This window comes from Rattus norvegicus, chromosome 5 (assembly GCF_021556685.1).
Source record: "Rattus norvegicus strain SHRSP/BbbUtx chromosome 5, alternate assembly SHRSP_T2T, whole genome shotgun sequence".
NCBI classification, from domain to species: Eukaryota; Metazoa; Chordata; class Mammalia; order Rodentia; family Muridae; genus Rattus; species Rattus norvegicus.
Genome location: NC_141538.1, coordinates 82,855,849 through 82,873,535, shown reverse-complemented (window position 1 = coordinate 82,873,535; position 17,687 = coordinate 82,855,849). Strand labels below are relative to the sequence as shown.

Genomic DNA, 17,687 nt, shown 5'->3' with positions numbered 1-17,687 from the left:
TCTAAATGTGTGTGTCCCTCTTTAATTTCTTTCATCTGTTTTATAATTCTCATTATTGAAATATTCCTCTGATTTTGATATATTTATTCCTAAATATTTTATTTTGAATCTATTTGTGAATAAGAGTCCATGTAACAAGTTCACAATTTACATCAGAGTGATGTCTAATTTGCCCATCTAAGATGCAAAACATAACAAAAATGTCCTCCATAACCATTTTTATTCAACATGTTATGAATATTCTTATCCAGAGCAACTGGACAAGAGAAAGAACAAGAGTTAAAAGGCATGAAAATAATAACTAATAAAAACAAATTAACCCTATTTGCCAATTTTATACATAGAAAATGGATTTATACCCATTTCCGTCTCCCAGGAAGACAGATGCAGTGCTTGGTTTTTATTATAACATCTTATTCACTGTTATATAATTCTAAGAAGTCAAGGGTTAGCTAGTTCCTATAAACTCATTTTTAAAAGACAGGACAACCTCACAAGTTCTCAGCCCCTATAGTCTTTATCATCTGTCTTTTTTTTTCTTCTCATGTTTTGTGACAAATTTTGGCCCAAATTTTCAAGTTTCAATCTTTCCAAAATGCCCATCCAGAGTAGCACTACTGTCCCAGCAGCTCTCTCATAGCCTCTCCCTAGACACCAGTGATATCCAGATACTGCTCCCAGTATGATTTACCACCCCACAGAGGCACACATCACTAGTCTCAGGAAAGAGTTCCCAAAACTTTCTCCATCTTCGCCACTACACACATCTGTAACCCATCAGTTAGCAGCCACCCAGCAATGTCTGTATTCACCCTAATGAAAAGCTGACCTTCCAGTGCTCTGGATATGTTCCATCTCAGGAAGGAGGTTTTAAATTCAATTTTTAAATGGTTGGTTACATCTGTAATATCCATGACACTACTGCATGGTTGACCATATTTTACCAGGAGTGTTATTACGGTAGCTTGCAGGAGTCACGGCTGGGTGAGACTGATGATTTCTTTTCACCTTTGGTATCCTTCATAGTACCTTCCAGCACTATAGACACTACTAGTCATGAAGGATGGGGTTTCCAACTGAATACCAGCTAGGTTTCTCTGTGTTCTATACTTTTTGTACGTGGTATATTCAGTAACAGGGTCTTACAAGTTGATAGTCCACTATTATCCAGAAACAAATAACTTCAAGAAGACTGATAAAAATATTATCATATCCTTTCTGGTTTTCAACCATCTTGAGAGCTGCTCACCCTAACTCATATCACATTTTAGATGAAGCAATAATCCAGAGAGAAAGACATCGATGGCTGTCTTCACAGTTGACCTAAATGAGTTTCAGAATGTCTGGGAGGGTACTTTAATACCCTTAATGGAGACAGCAGCATCTCATAAACTGTGCTACCTGACTGAATTTTTTTTTAAAAAAGAACAGATGCCTACTATTCCCTGTTTTCTAATTCCTAGTCTGCCAAGAGGTGCTGTGCCTTCTCATAAGCCAAAATGAACATCTTCTTAAGTTACTATTGATTTTTGTCATAACAATGCAAAAAAAATGACTAAAACAATTACTATGTCTGCTTACTGACCTCGCACCTTCTTCCTCTTTCACCCTCAAATTTGCTCAGCCCTGAAAGTCATGAAACCACAAGAGAATCGAGCTGAATTCAGTTCTGATATGCCACACTGAGTCCATCTTGGTCAACCAGGAACTATATAGGTACCAGGTTATAGATTGCCTTGTATGAAAAAGAAACTAAAATGCTACTGTTGGCCATTAGGAAACTAGATGTTTTTCCCATCCTAAGCCTTAGTTTCTCTTTTTACGATTGGGTAAGTGTCAGCTCAAATGGGACTTATGTACTCTGCTAGGCTAAACATGAGTTCATTTTTCTAGATTGTATGTGTCAGGCACTGGATCTCACCTGTCTCTGAGCCAAGTGATGATTGAGAGTCCACTGAGATTCAGACAATCACAAGCTGATTCCCACGTGTTTCCCCTTGAAGAACAACAAAGTCTTCTTCCTCCCAAAGTTGTCCATTCTGTTCATTCACAAAATGGTAACTTGCCAATCATGTCTACAAAAAGTGCTCTGGAATTTCGGCCTTTGGGTCTGTTCTGAAGCCTCTGTTTTTCAAACGCTCAAGTGTCAGAATCACAGGCGAGGTAAAAGTGTTCAGTGACTTCATGAAATGCAGTAAGACTGTGTGCAAATCAAAGAGGAGCAGTGTGCAGAGAGCCTCTGCCTGGACCTCATGGTGCTTTTGTGGAACAGACTACCATACACCTTCAAAGTCGCAGAGCTCTTCACAATTCACCAGTAACTGAGGCTCACAATGGTTCGTTATAATTTATCCAAGATCACAAAGTTTGTTAATACTGGGAGGCATATTTAGTCTGGATCTCCAAAGTACCTACTTTTATGTTACATGGAGTTCCCTGATTTTTCCTTAGGCAGCCAACAGCACATGCTGTTAGGGGCACATGTTGGACTGGTACAGATATGAAGAGAAAACTGACTTCTGGTCTTAGACATTTTTGACCTGTAAAATGTGACTGTTGATGCCACAGAGTCCCCACATGTATAGACACAGACTTGGAAAGGAAAAGTATTTGTATCAAGTGAAGGCCGGTCTAAATGAATTTTAAAAATGCCAAACAGGGGAGCCTGGTGGGTTAAAGAAAGGAATCTGAGAGGTGGGGAGGTTATAAATCACGGGGGACTCATAGAAGGGAGGGCATAGGGGAAATGGGGTTAGCTGTGTGCTCTGGGACCACAACAGGAAGAGCTTTAAAAACATTTCACCCCATTTTTACTGAAGGTTAGTCTGAGGTACTAAAGTGGTACTGGGACATGATAATAGAGGGATGGATGGAGACCTAAACTAGAACAAGAATTGATTTTAGAGTCCTCAAAGTTTGACAGAAAGCAGATGGTCCTCAAAGAAGCAGCTTCTAAAACAAGAGATCTAATTCAGATAAACATTCAGCTTATTTTTATTTGGAAGGGTTCAAAGCATGTCCATAGAATGGCTTGAATCAGTTGAACAATTCTAGAACTCAAATGAGGCTAGAATATAGTCTTGAGAATAGTGGCCACTGTGGAATTCAACGATTATGAAACCAAATTCTAGCTCAGCCAAGTCTTTGATATGTGAATTTGAGCAGATCAATGATCTCTCTCTCTCTCTCTCTCTCTCTCTCTCTCTCTCTCTCTCTCTCTCTCTCTCTCTCTCTCTCTCTCTCTCTCTCTCTCTCTCTGTGTGTGTGTGTGTGTGTGTGTGTGTGTGTTTGTGCGCGCGCACGCGCGCGCGAGCCTCCATTTCCTCAGGGCAAATGAAGAAAATACAAACATGGCTTAGTTTTATGCTAAATTCAATACAATCACATCTATATATCCACTCATTAGTTTGCCTAAACCAATATTGCATTTAAAAAAAATCACAGTTTATATTAAACTTACTATGTTGAAGGAAGAAAAACTGAGAACATGCTAGACTCTCAAGGGTGCCAAATACTATCCAAGAATTATCTTTAGCCTTGGCGATAATGACATGGCTTAGTGGTTAAGAGTGCTGGCTGCTCTTTCAGAGGACCAGGGCTCAATTCTTAGCACAATCTGTAATACTAGTTCTAGAGGATCCGATGTCCTCTTCTGGTTTCCATGGGCTCCAGACAGACATGTGATACACAGACATATATGTAGCTAAAACACCCATATACATAAAATTAATTATTAAAAATATTTTAAAGAATTATTATTATTTATCGCCATAGGGATTCTTCCAAGGAGGTATCATCACCCCGACTCAGTAGACTAAGAAACTGAAGTTTAGAGGTGTTACGTTGCAACAAAATATTTAATAAAAATCTCAATTTAGATATCTACAGTCTGGTGTCAGGTGACTTGGAGTCCACCCTGACTCTTTGATTTCCAATTCTGTTCCTTAACTGTCCCCTTGTGTTTTAAACTCTCTGTAATGCAGTTTTCTCTTCTAATGACTCCTCTACTTGCTGGAATTATAAGATGGAGAATCTAGATAACAAGATTAGCCCAGAGGGAGCATTAAAAAATGGTGTCTCTCAGTGGTGAGGATGTGGAGGAGCTAGGAGCTGAACCTGACTCCAAACCGCAGTTTCATTCCTCTAAGTCACATGATGGAAAACAACCCATGCCCCACTTTACATGATAGAGGGCTTCATGTCCTCCAGACCCAGGGGGCTTTCCAAAAAGGATCTAATTTCTCCACAAATCATTTTAGACCTGGCGCAATCCTTCAGATTTTTCCCATCTGTTTTATTTCATTGAGTTAAACTTTCAGTCAACAACCAAAGTGTCAATTGAAAAGTAACATTAACATATAATTTCTTTTTAAAATATTTTTTATTTTTGACATTACAATATAATTACACTATTTCCCCCTCCACCCAAATTCTCTCATATATCCCTGCTTACTCTTTTTCAAACCTATGGCCTCACAATCTTATATGACTTTGTTGAAGATTATTTCTCCTGTTTTCAGCATTCCCAAGTTGACTAATTCTCTCAGTCAGGTGAGCGTTCTCTTTTCTATGCTAGCATGTTCATTGTTGGCCTCCTTGGTCAGCTCATGGTTGGGTTAGACTTTATGGGGTAACTTCTGGCATATCTAGGAGACAAAATCTCATAGCAAACTTCCAGATGGCCTGGCTCTTACCATCTTTCTTTTCCTTCTTCTACAATGTTCTCTGAGCCCCAGGTGTGGGAATTGCATGGCTATACATCAGCAAACAGAAAGCAGGGGGCAGGATGTGTAACTGGAGTAAGCTTCCATGAAATAAGAGGAACACTGGCAGACATCTACAACAGGGTCCAGCCTCTGCTTCAGTAGATGTGGGATGGACTGCCCTCACAGGAGATAGAATCCCAGAAGCAAGTTAACAGGGGCCCACAGACTATACGGCCTTAGCCAAATCTCTTCATTTTTCTAAGCTTCAGTTTCCCCAGTGTAACAAAGGGCTTGACTCATTCTTCAAGTCTAATAGTCTTAGGTGGTGGGAAAGAGGGCAACTAATAAGAAATTCAATGAGATAGAGTCCTTCCAAGAAACTCTTAATAAGCCCACGGAAAAGAGAAATGTCAGTCTCTAGAGAGAAACTATGCCACGTAAGCAAGAGCCTCAGCTCTATCCCTTATCACACAACTGTGGATGCTAAATAACTGGTCCCTATCCAAGGTCCAGGATTTCCCATCCTCCAGATGACTCCTAAGATCAAAGCTGAACTTAGAAAAATCCACTAAGTTCTGGACTTGCAGTGTTCTCTTCATTAGAAAAAGAAACCTACACTCCACAGGAAAGCACAGAGGGGGTGACAAGCTTTTTCCCAAAGCCAACTTCAGATAGAACTTATAAAAATTCTTCAGTGAATGGCAGCTCAGATTTTCTCTAGTGCTCCTACAACTCCATCAGATGGACCCCACTTCTAACACCTCGAAGACAGAGGCTCTCAATTGGGGCATCAGGATATTTATGAACATATCCATGGTGGTTATTATAAGAGCATAGAGGGTACTGTTGGTGGCTAACAGGTAGAAACTGTAGAGGCTGCTACCCATACATAGACTAGCTCTCACAATGACACCAAATGCCATGCTACCAACATTGTGAAAGCTTGCTCTAAAGTATCGCAAATACCTGTTCTTCAAGTTATCTCATCAAGTAGATTTGTCGAGCTAAAGGCTAAAGTAAGCAGTGTTCATGGGTCATGTAGCCCCTGGTTCTTCAGCCCTCCTGGCTAATATTTAGGCCACAGAGAGAACACTGACTCCTTTCCATGTAACCAAATCAGTTTCTTATCTAACTTAGTGTCAAAGGTAGTTATCTGAGTCACATTTCTACTGAATAGGATCACCTTCCAGGTAAGTTACTGAAGATTTTGAGGTAAGAAGAGGGAAACCTGGGCCATTCCAGGCTTCAAATTGATCATTCACTTATCAGATTCTGATAAGCTGAAAAAAAAAGTTGCTTACTTTTTCACACCACTCTTCCTACAGTACCTCTCAAACCATCCAACACCTACAACATCAGCTGCCACTCATCCATGTGGCAAATATTTGTTGTAACAATGCCAGTGTTGAACACGAGGGATTATCTATTTATTTTTATATATCTTATTTGTTGTGTGTATTTTGTATTGTGGAGACATGAAGGCCAGAGGACAACATTAACAAACTTGAGCAAGCACCTTTACCTGACCTGAGATTACAGATTTTAAAAAGGAATAGTAAATGTGTTTAAAACACCGAAGTATGGTGAGGGGGACAGACTGGCCAACAGAAAACTCAGAGCAGTTTGTGGGGTAACCCCAAAGGAATACTATACACAAGCTTAGGGATCAGATAGTGTCCCCAAGGGAAAAGTACTACTAACCTAGGCCAGCCCCAGGGTAGCAGAGAGGTGTTCCACATGAGGCAAAGGCAAATTCGGATGACCAAAGAGAATCATGAGCATAGCGCCTTCGGGGAATTCATGAGTCAACCCCTGATGCTAACGAAGAAAAGGGAGAAGACAGATGTAACGGTGCAGAAAGATTGAAGGCTGATGAAAAGAGATTTGTGTGCTAGTTAGGAAGCCGAGCTTTGTTCTAAGAACAAGAGATCAAGACCTGGTCAGAGGCAAAGCACCTGCATGACCAGTACCCTCACCCCCCGATATAGATCATTCTGAAGTTGGACATGGTCTCATGGGCTTTTGAATTAGCTCTGTCTGGCCCCAGCTCCAGGGATTCTTTTAGTAAATAAGTTTCATCTGCAAAAGATTACTCCTCTATGACATTCAAAGGAGTGCAGCAACCAGGTTTGGAAGTGGTGAACACTCAGGTTTATATCCCAAGTTAATGTTTTATTAGCAGCTCATTGCCTTCTTGTGCAAAATGAAGGTAACATGCTCACTTCAGAAGGTTGCATTAGGACGGACTAAGATGAGAGCACGTGAAACTCTTACACAGTGGTGGCATGAAGTGTCGGTGTTTAGTGCACCTAAGGCATGTTTCTCATCCAAGTCAGTGATGTTCTTTAGGGAACTGGTGGCAATGTCTGGAAGCACTTGATTGTCTCAGGTTGATTGTCACAACCTGAGAAAGGGATGTTCCTAGTGTCTAAGGGGAAGAGACAATGGATGCTGCTAGATAGTCTCTATACACAGGGCAACAGAAAATTGCCTGTTCTGAAAAGCCAATGGGAGTGCCTTGCTACACAAGTCTGAGGTACTGAGTTGGATCCCCAGAACTCATATAAGAAAACTGCCAGGTAATGTAATACACACTTGAAATCTCAGCTCTGGAGATATAGAGATAGGCTGATCCCTGGCACTTCATGGCCAGACAGCCTAGCTGAACTGGAAAAGGTTCCAAGTAAAAGTCAGAGATCCTGTCTCAAATAATCAAAATGGACTGTGTTCTGCAGAACAACATGCAAGTTTTACCCTTAGCTTCTATGCATGCGTGGGTGTATGCACATATGCACATATGCATATACACATACATAGGCAAATACAAAATCAATAACAGACTAAGAAACCCTGCTTTAACTGAGTTCAGATCATCCAGCCTAGGATGAGTTAGAAGTCAATTACATTGGAGACGTTCTCATCTCGCTTACTAGTTTTGCAGAAGGGAATATGGAAAACCAGAAAAGGAAAAGAGCCATACATATCTCAGAAAGAGACAATATAAAGAGGACTAGGTTGCTGTAGACGGACAGACAGTTATCTGGCGAGATGAAGAAGACTGGGATGCTATAGACTGAGAGACAGTTATCTGGCGGGATGAAGAAGACTGGGATGCTATAGACTGAGGGACAGTTATCTGGCGGGATGAAGAAGACTGGGATGCTATAGACTGAGGGACAGTTATCTGGCGGGATGAAGAAGACTGGGATGCTATAGACTGAGGGACAGTTATCTGGAGACTCAGTGGGGAGGATGTTTCCATGACCTACTCACCATCCTTTCTGAAAAAGTCCTTGGGAGTGATTATTCTCTGAACTAATTCAAGGAGAAAGAGGTCTGTCAGCAATAAACAGGGTGAGGGCACCCAGTCTGTACCAGCTAAGGCTGACCTCATTAAAGGAAGAGCTGAGAAGCATGCATTGTACCTTGGGTGTACATTGTATGAACATGGTGCGTTTGGGCCTTCACAGTGTGTGGCCATATCATTGTCACCTTGTCACTGCCAAGGAGAATACATGGAAGCTAAGGGAAAGATTAACAGTTAGCAGAAGGTCACATGTCTGAAGGAGGTAAGGCACACAGCTAGGAACAGCAATCCAGGTCTTAGGCTTTGAATTGCTAACCAAGATGCTATCATCGAGATCCAGTGTGGGCCTGCACACCCATGCTTATAGGAAACAACCAGTTTCTAAAATATCAGGCTTGGTGTCACAAAAATCAGCCAAGCTCACCAGGAAGCACATTTCCCCACAACAGCCCACTCCCTTTATGCCCACATGAAAACCCTAGTTTTACTGGAGACTGGTGAAGGGGTATGGCTTGAAGTCATGCAATAAGTTGGTGACCGGTCTCCTGACATCTTGACTTTTTCATATTTGGAAACAGGAAAGCAAAAGCAAAAGCGCCCACTAGGCTTACTGCCTTCTCAGGATGGACAAAAGATTGACCTTGGGCAGTTTCCTTCTGAGACACAGATATTTGCATGAAGTGATTTCCCCTGAAGGCCTTACAGAAGGTGTTTTCTAGTGTCCTTTCTTCCCCCAACTGAAGTGGGTCTTTGGATTGTTACAATAGCAACTAGAAGGAGCTGAGTATAGAGTAAACAAAGCTAACAGAAGGTACCAAACCCTGGTGGTTTCAGTTCTTTAAATCTTCAAGTCTGAGCCTGAAGTGGCACTTTCCTTTTCACAAAAGGAAAAGGTCACTTCTCTTCCAAGGCAACCATGTGCTGGCCAGAAGGCTTTTCCTCATTCAAAGAATATTAAAGCAACAGACAAACATATGAGCACTACAGTTAGACAAAGCTCCTCAGTGTTTCCACTCGTGACCCCTTTTGGCCTAAGAAGACTTTTAACCACTCTTGTTTACTTGTTAATAGTCAGACACCCATCTCTGCAATGCAGGCAGACTTGGAGGGAAATTGAGAACAAAAAGATTATGGGAAACTGAGAACAGACAGGGTGGGAAACTCTGTCCTGAGTGACAGAAGAAAGGGGCTGCTGGGTAAGCCATATGCAAGTCAAAGGTATCAGACCTGTCCACAGTCGGCAATGACAATCTTCATGCTGGTCCTGCTGGTCTGAACTTGAAGGGATTCAAGGATTTGATGATGCTCACACTGTCTTCCCAGGAGACCAAGGGTGGCACAGCCATGTCCACTGCACAATCCCAGCAAAACTGAGCAGATTGCTGTAATCTCTGTCCTTCTATCTTTAACTTTTGGGTATTGGTCTCTGAGTGTTTCACTGTTGGGGACTTTCTGAATTATGATTCGTTTTATGTCTCTTCCTGAGTCTTTTTAGGAAAATCCTAAAATTAACTTTATCTGGCCACTGTTTAGAAGTCTCCTTATGCTCTGGAGATTACTACGTACAGATAAGCACATAGCTAGATGACATCATTACTTCAGGGATCTTGTTTGCCTGTCTGCCCCTGAGCAAACTCAAAACAGTATACTTGATGCAGGGCAAACAGAGATAATTGACAAACTCTGACTGGTCAGGAGACTAGGTTACAGATTCAAGGTCTCTTTTTATTATAGGCTTAGAAGTCTCGAAGATGTAGGTTAAAGATAATGGGTCATGCAGGGTGCACTCCTGAAGGAATACAATTCAGTAAATAAGAAAGGTTTACTAAAAGAAGTTTTTGCTACTGTATAGCATAGATGATGAAACATATACACATATAGTAAAAGAAGTTAAGCATTTGTATACTCATAAAAAGACCGATTCAGATATTTTCTGTTTGTCAGAAAATCTTTCCAACAGCAACCATTGCCAGCTCGAAAGCAGTCTGTCATACAATGAATGTGTTCACTTTGGAGGAGCCATTCTCTAGATTCCTTAAATCGAAGTTATAGGCTGATAATAAGAAGAAAGAAATCTGTTCTGCTTGTATTTTCTAATACTTGTATTTTCTAATTATGTCTGGACTTGTAACCCTGGACATGTAATGAAAAGTCACACGTATCTTCCGTACCACTTGGACAATTGTCATTCTGTCTTTGTTCTGTGAAACTTGTATAAGGAAAGAAGCAACTGATTGACAGTGAGTGAGAGCAGCAGAAATGGCCTGGATGCCACTCGGAGCCACAGATGCAGCCTGATTGTTAGGAAGTCAGCTCAGAGATCCCCCCCTCCCATCTCCTGACCATCGCACCTGACTCACTCCCTCACTCCCTCCCCTTGCTGACTCCTTGTCTCCTCTATGGGCCACCTTGTCAGCAAACACCCTCCAACTCCCCTCTCTCTCCAGGCTGGAGAGCCCCTCCCCCAGAGCCCTGGTACTCAGTCTTGCCATCCAGCCACTCAGGATTATCAGTAAGATGAAAACCTAGGACATATTTGTGTATGGCTCAGTGGTTTCCATGGAAAAGATATTGGGACCTACGTGCTTCAGGATGAAGTCCTCAGCCTTGAGTTTCTCTGTAGAGTGGTGGCTCTCAGCCTTCCTAATGCTGTGACCCTTTAATACAGGTCTTCATGTTGTGGTGAACCGCTACCATGAAATTATTTTTATTTCTACTTCATAACTGTAATTTTGCTCCTATTATGAATCATAATGTAAATATCTGTATTTTCCAATGGTCTTAGGCGAACCCTGTGAAAAGGTTATGTAACTCCCAAAAGGGTCGAGACCCACAGGTTGAGAACCTCTGCTGTAAATGGACTAATAGCCAGTTCTATTTTAGTGTGTCAAGTCGCCTGAGTCCTGGAATTATTCTGTGAAGGAAGCAACCCTTATAGACAAATCTTTTTTCTCTGGTACTCAGAGTAGGACAGTTGTCTACTGCCTTTGGAATTTGTTTACAAACAGCTGTAAGGCAGCACAGCCCAAGGGCTTGCCATGGTAGAAATAGAGGAGAATATGGTAAGGTTGAGCATGGTTGACAACAAGCAGCTATTGCAACAGCGGTGTCTGCACTGAGTGCCTGCAAAATGTTCATAAAACTCCAAGTATTTGTGTAAGTATATAAATCAAATCTTTACTCACAGAACAACATAATTTGTGCAAAGTCAATTTCTCGATATGCATATAATTTTACCATTTATTAAAGGTGAAGGAAAGTTTGCATACTGACAAGATGGAAGGATTTGCTTATTTTTACATAAGTCATTAGATCTCAGCTAAATGCTCGACACTACATGACGGAATGCGTCTCCAACACTTTTCAGAGTTGACTGACATCTTGACTTTACAACTGTCAATGATGAGAAGATTAGTTCGCCTAAATAGATAGGACAGCATGACAAAAGCATGTCTGTGGTCACTTCAGAAGATGCCTGAAATTCTGCCAGAATCCTAAGCAAAATTCACTTAATTATTATTTTATGAAACTCATTGGCAACTTTAACAGTGATTGTCTTTTACATCAAACACTCTAATACAACACAACCCAAAGATTACCAATCTGAAACTCACAAGCTAAAGAATGACAGCAGGAAGTTAATAACGTCTGTTTTCTATAATTAAGCCATTCTGCTCCCATAAGAGCAAGACGCTTTTGTGAATGCACAAAAAGGACAACGTAACTCATCACATACAGTAGACTGGGCTCTGAGCTGAGGTGCTACAGGCAGGGTTCACCGGAGTTGTTCATAGTGATGGCTAGCACATGGCAAAGTGCATATTTATTCAGAACCAAGCTTGCAGTGTTGTTAGAAAATCTGTCATGGCCCACCAAGTTCAGTGGCCTGATTCTGTGTGGCCCTGCAACCAACAGTTTTAGAAGCAGTGTGGCTAGGCGGGTGGCTCAGTAAGAGAAGTGCCTGCTGTACCAAATGAGGACCTGTGTTAGCACCCCAGAGCCTACATAAAGCTGGGTGCGGTGTGTATGTCTGCAACCCCAGCCCTGGAGGAAGAGTGACACGTTGACCCCTGGAGTTCACTGGCAGCCACTCTAGCCAATCAGTGAGCTCCAGATTCTTTGATAGACTATCAAAAAGAGAGAGAGAGAGAGAGAGAAAGAGAGAGAGAGAGAGAGAGAGAGGAGAGGGGAAGGAGAGGGGAGGGAGGGAGGGAGGGAGGGAGGGAGGGAGGGATGGAGGGAGGGAGGGAGGGAGGAAGTGGGAGAGGAAAAGAGAGAGGGAGAAGGATAGGGAGAGAGAGAGAATAAATTTTTCCTAAAAAGAAGCTGTACAGGAAGAGGAGGGAGTGGAGAATCACCTAGTGAGATGCACCAGAGAATATCAGTAAAAGCAATGCACGACTGCTTTAATGTGTTTTCTAATATCAAAATCAATGAGAACAATCACTTTATGGCCAGGCCTCTGAGGTCCATAATAGAAATCTACTGATCAGAAAAACAAGCATTCCCAACATGATATGAAAATCAAACTTTTATCGTTTAGGACACATTGGGAGGTTGTCTACTGCAGCAATCAGCAGACAAACCCCTGCCCTTTATTTTCTCCCACATTAAACAGACTGTGTGTGTTGAGTGTGTGACAGCCCTATCCTCAGAGTGCTGCATTTCTCCTCACAGACTGATGCAGGCACAGAGATGCAGCTCAGCCCAAGGGAAGGGGCTCTGAGGATGAGTATGCACAGGGTCTCATGTCAGTGGCCTTTGACCCAGAGGAATCTGCACCATGGAGTGGCCTAAGTCCTCCCTCAGAAAATTAGCACAGGAAAAAAATGCCATCTTAGACACATTAATATGAAGAGGCCGCCCAAATCTCTGCCCTTGTGGATGGGATTGGTACCCTTAGAAAGGATTCCCTTTTGTAAGTGTTAAGGCTGTTTCTCCCCCTCTGCTTTTGGAGGATGCAGCATGATTGCATCTTTGAAAGAGGGAGTGAACCCTTACTAGGGATCAAATCTGCTCCTTTCTTTGGTCTTGACAAAACCAACATCTACAACAATGAGCAATGCACTTACAAACTACTCAGACCAAGTATTTTGCCCTAGTAACACAAACGACTAAGAGGAGGCAAAAGCCTAGATGTGTAAGACGGTGCAGCAGCGTAAGCCACAAACCCATGCTGCTAAGGAAGCCCATGTGTCATCCCTCAAGAGTTCTTACTGAGTTCTCTAGTTACCGTGACTACATAGTTACGCGCATCACTCTGTCCTGTGTCCTGTTGCTCTCTGCTCCTGTCTCTCAGTCTCTGAGAGCTTGCCCTGGTTTCCACTTGTCCCTGAATCTCTGGCTTGTTATCCCAGTTCTTGAATTTCTTGTCTTTGGTTCTTTCTTCTCCCTTCCCCCACATCCCCCTCCCTCCCCCTCACATGCACTGCCTCCAGCAATGTGCTGCAGCTTGTGTACTTTTAGGAAAACCAGCTCGGGGAGAACCAGTCCTTTGGCTCTGCCAGTCTTAAGCTAACTGACTTGTTCTGAGGTTTCTGATTAGGCAGTCTGCTTAGCCTGCCTTGAATCACTTCCTTTTCCTCTGATAGTGGAGCTATTCCCTAACAGTTACTCATCCGCAGCCCCAACTGCTCATTGCTTGCATACCACCTCGCCACCTTGTCACTCTAACTTCCAAAACCGTTGAATTTGGCATGTCTTCTAACACTTCCTTCCACAGAGCCTCAGCTTCACGCCCCGTTACAGAAGCATTCCATAGGAAGGCCGTGATAAACGTGTGCCCCTTGGCTGCTGTCATGGTTATGAAGTCTGAACACTGACTAGACAAACTGTTCATAAACACAATGCTACATCTGCCCTCACCAGAGGAGCCACCCACTCTCCTCTGCTGCCTCATCTCCTGCTCATCCCCCACACCCTTCCCTGCCTGGAGCCCTGCCTTGTTTCTCTAAGTACTCTGACCTCTGCTGGCCACAACCTCCAGAAAGAACCGAGCAGTCTTGGGAGCCTGGGTCAGCTGAGCTGGTTAGTACTCTGCCACTCACTTTGGGGATTCTGAGTAAGCAGCCTCACTTTTCTGGCTGTTTCCTGCTCTTCAAAATTAGAGTGACTGTGCCTACCTGCCAAGGTTGTGTAGGAATCAAGAATGACCATACAGATACAAATTCTTGGGATTAGGGAAAATATCTCAGTTGGGGAAATGTTTGCCTTAAGACCAAGAGGACCTCCTGAGTTCAATCCCTCAGAAGCTATAGGGAGAGGTAAAGAAGACCCCTGGAGCTCCATGACCAGCTAGTCTAGGCTAGTTGGCAAGCCCCAGATCACTGAGACACTGTCCAATAATCAAGGTGGGGAACAGCACCTGGGGGATGACACTCGAGGTTGCCTTTGGCCTCCGTTCACACAAATGGACTTGCGCACACCCGAGTGCATAGATGTGCTCATACACATGATTCTGGGAACCATCCAGAATATGGACAACGATGCTGAGGCATTTCTTCTCGTTTTCCCTCTTTCCTAGGCCAACCAACATCAAGTCACTGGTATTGTCTAGGCTTCCCCGTAACTAATAACCACAAGGGTGGTAATAGTGACTGTCTGCAGCCAGAGCCAGGTATGGTCAAGCATGCTCTTGTGGGTATTATTTACTTTGAATATTCCCATGTCACCACTAAAATGGCCCTCGGTTCCATCCTTATTCTCCTTACTGCATCCATGGAATCTATCAGAAAACCCTAACCAAACCACTCCTCCTGTTTGAACTGGCCTGAATCCTTCAACCTGTGATAGCCTGTCTCAACACGGATGTGTACCCACTGGGCCCTGGCCACATGTAGTGTTCCCTCAAACATTTACCTAGCAGCTACATCCTGAATATGAAACATTTATCAATTACAAACTCCTATCTGTTTTCTGTGAGATGTTTACATGCCAGTGGGCAAGATTGCTATACAAACAGGTCATGACAAAGCTGTGTGATAAGACGTCCCTAATTGAACAATGGGCTTGGCACACTCAGAAGAGCGAGTTTGGAATCTTCACAGGACTGCCAGGGTGGATTCATGAGCAGAAGAAGGACCACAGTAAGCATGCCAATACAGATGTGGGAAAGTCCAGGAAGCTTTGACCTTACACAAAGTACTATAAGTATCTGAGGATGCTGAGAGTGGGAGAAATAATCTTCCCCAGGGAAGAACACAACAACTGGTTACCCAATACCAAATGTCCAGCCCTGAAAACACCCATACCAGTAACGATCTACAGACTGAGCAGGTTGTACTTACATATTTATGGACAGATACATGGGAATATAAGTAATAGTAATTAATGAAAAAGAGGTCATGAACTTGAAAACGGAACAAGGAAGAGTATGTGGAAGGCTTTGGAGGCATGAAAGGGGAGGGAAAATGATTATATGATAATCTCAAAAAACCAAAATGCTTTAAATTAAAAACAAATACTTCTCCCAGTCAAGAAGCAACAGGGAAGACATCTGCTGACACCTCCCAATGGCCCAGTCTTATTGTCTGTGGTGCACCATGGGGAACTTTCTATAGTACACTCTGTGGAAAGAGCTACTCCCAAACTAGGGTGCTAAAGAGCTATGCAAAGATGGTGGGAAAACCAAAGGCTGAGCAAAGGAAGGGCAGGGGGAGTCCCAGAAACCCTGGACATTATGCAGAAACATCCTTCACAGGCACAGATTTCACATCCCAATCCCACATGCTGGGAAAAATGGAACCTGGAGAGTAGAAATGATTTGGATCACTCCTGCAGTCATTGAATTTCCTCTCAAAGTCTTGCCTTCGAAAGAGCAGCGTGGTGTATTTCTAAATGAAATTGGCATGGGCTTAAATTTGAGCTGAAATGTGCCTTTTGGTGCCTTCCATCTACAGATCCAGCGAACACCCACCACCAGCACCTCCACTGGGAGACACTACCACCAATAGCACCCCTAGTTATGTGATATGCCATCCTTATTCTCAGTATAGCTGAATCACTAAGAAAATGCTTTGGATGTGTCCCAGTTGTGGGGGCGGGGGGCAGCTTGGCATTCAAAGTGGTTTACAGGAAAAGGGAACCCTGCACTGAAACATTTTCCTCTGCCCAGCTTTGTAAGAAAAGACACTCTTCTCTAAAATATATCCTAAGTTCACTCTTTCCTGAGACCTTCCTGCTTTTGACACTTACCTGAAATGCCATCGTGCTTCTCACAGATGATCAGAAAAAATGTCCCAGCTTGCCTCCCTGCCTGTCCCTTCCCTTTGGCTGTTTTCAAAACAGTAGCCTGGCAAGGTCTTCTCATAATAACATCAAAACCTGATGACTTCTGTACCCTATGCCTTCAAAGACACATATCTCACTAGAGAAAGTAAATCTTACCCTTTCCGAGTGGCCTCTGTTGCTACCCAACCCGGTCACCTTGTTCTTACCCCCACTTCACCTAGGTGCCTTGATTTTATCCTTGTTGACTACATACCCATGCCTTCTCTACAACCAGAAACTCTCTTCACCAAGCCACCCACAGCCTTCCTGTCTCCTATGGGTTATTGCTCCTGAATCTCCTCTGAAGGAGGCTTATTCTTTTCTTTTCTAATTAACGTTTTTTAGTTGGTGTACTAACAAGTTTCCTGAGGACATTTTATCACAGACATGACATTGTATTTTCTCTGTGCTTGCTCTTGCTCTCCTCAATTCCTCTGCTCTCCACTTCTTGGTCTCCTTTCAGTGATGCTTTCTTCCTTCCTTCCTTCCTTCCTTCCTTCCTTCTTTCCTTCCTTCCTTTCTCCCTTCCTTCCTCCCTTCCTTCCTATTTATTCACTTTACATGCTTACTGCCCCCTTCCTGGTCACCTCCTCTCACAATCCTACCCTCCATCCCTCCTCCCTTTCTCCTCTAAGCAGATGTCCCCCGACCAGATCTCACCCACCCATCCAGGCACATCAAGCCTCTCCAGGGCTAGGCACAAAGTGGTGGTCTTTCTAATCACTATCTTTCACATTAAAATCACTCCCTCCCCACCTGTCTACTTTATTTTCTAAACTGCTGATAAGCATTCCCTGTGTTCTTTCCAGCAACGAACGAACCCTGCATTCTGAACTGCTGACCATTCAGAGACACGTGAAATCTTGCTGTGTCTTACCCCGTCCTATGCAAGACAAGCAGCCCCTCGGCTCCAGTGTTCATGCTCTCCGTGATATGCTACCGTGAATCAGTGAGCAGGCATCTCGATTACCAGATCACCTGCCACACTGTCATCATGCTTGCAATAAAGTAACCAGCGTTCTGTTTGAGAGAGGTTTCAAAGTGTGACCGTTGTGATGCTGGCGATTTTTATTACAGTGGATTATTACAGTTGTTCTATTTTATAGTCAGTTATTGCAGTGATTTGCCTAGTGTCCTCAGTTTATAAATTAAGATTTATCACAGGTACATATGGAAAGGAAAAATATTGTACTCGTCAACGGCCCCCAGTGCCTGTAGTTTGACTTGCAATTTTCCCCTTTGCGATGGTATAAAAGCAAAACGTAGTTTTTAACTTTTCCTACCTAGCAGTCTGTGACAGACACTCTCCGGGGATTTGGGGGGATGGCAATAAACCCCAGTCATTGTCAGCCACTCAATAAAAACTCTGTTGTGCCCTATGGTACTAAGCTGTGAAATTTAAGAGG

General features: G+C 43.0%; 1 long non-coding RNA gene across 3 annotated transcripts in view; it reads left to right on the top strand.

The window, feature by feature from the left end:
* Positions 1-17,687, top strand: part of LOC134478996 (uncharacterized) — a 61,156-nt gene extending 43,469 nt beyond the window's left edge. The window contains exons 1-3 of one of the 3 annotated variants that reach the window (XR_015620940.1): positions 13,275-14,040; positions 14,537-14,629; positions 17,091-17,681. This is a non-coding gene — a long non-coding RNA (uncharacterized LOC134478996). Of the gene's footprint in view, positions 1-13,274; positions 14,041-14,536; positions 14,630-17,090 lie in introns of those variants that run through there. The other 2 variants (XR_015620939.1, XR_015620941.1) reach the window with 2 other exon arrangements.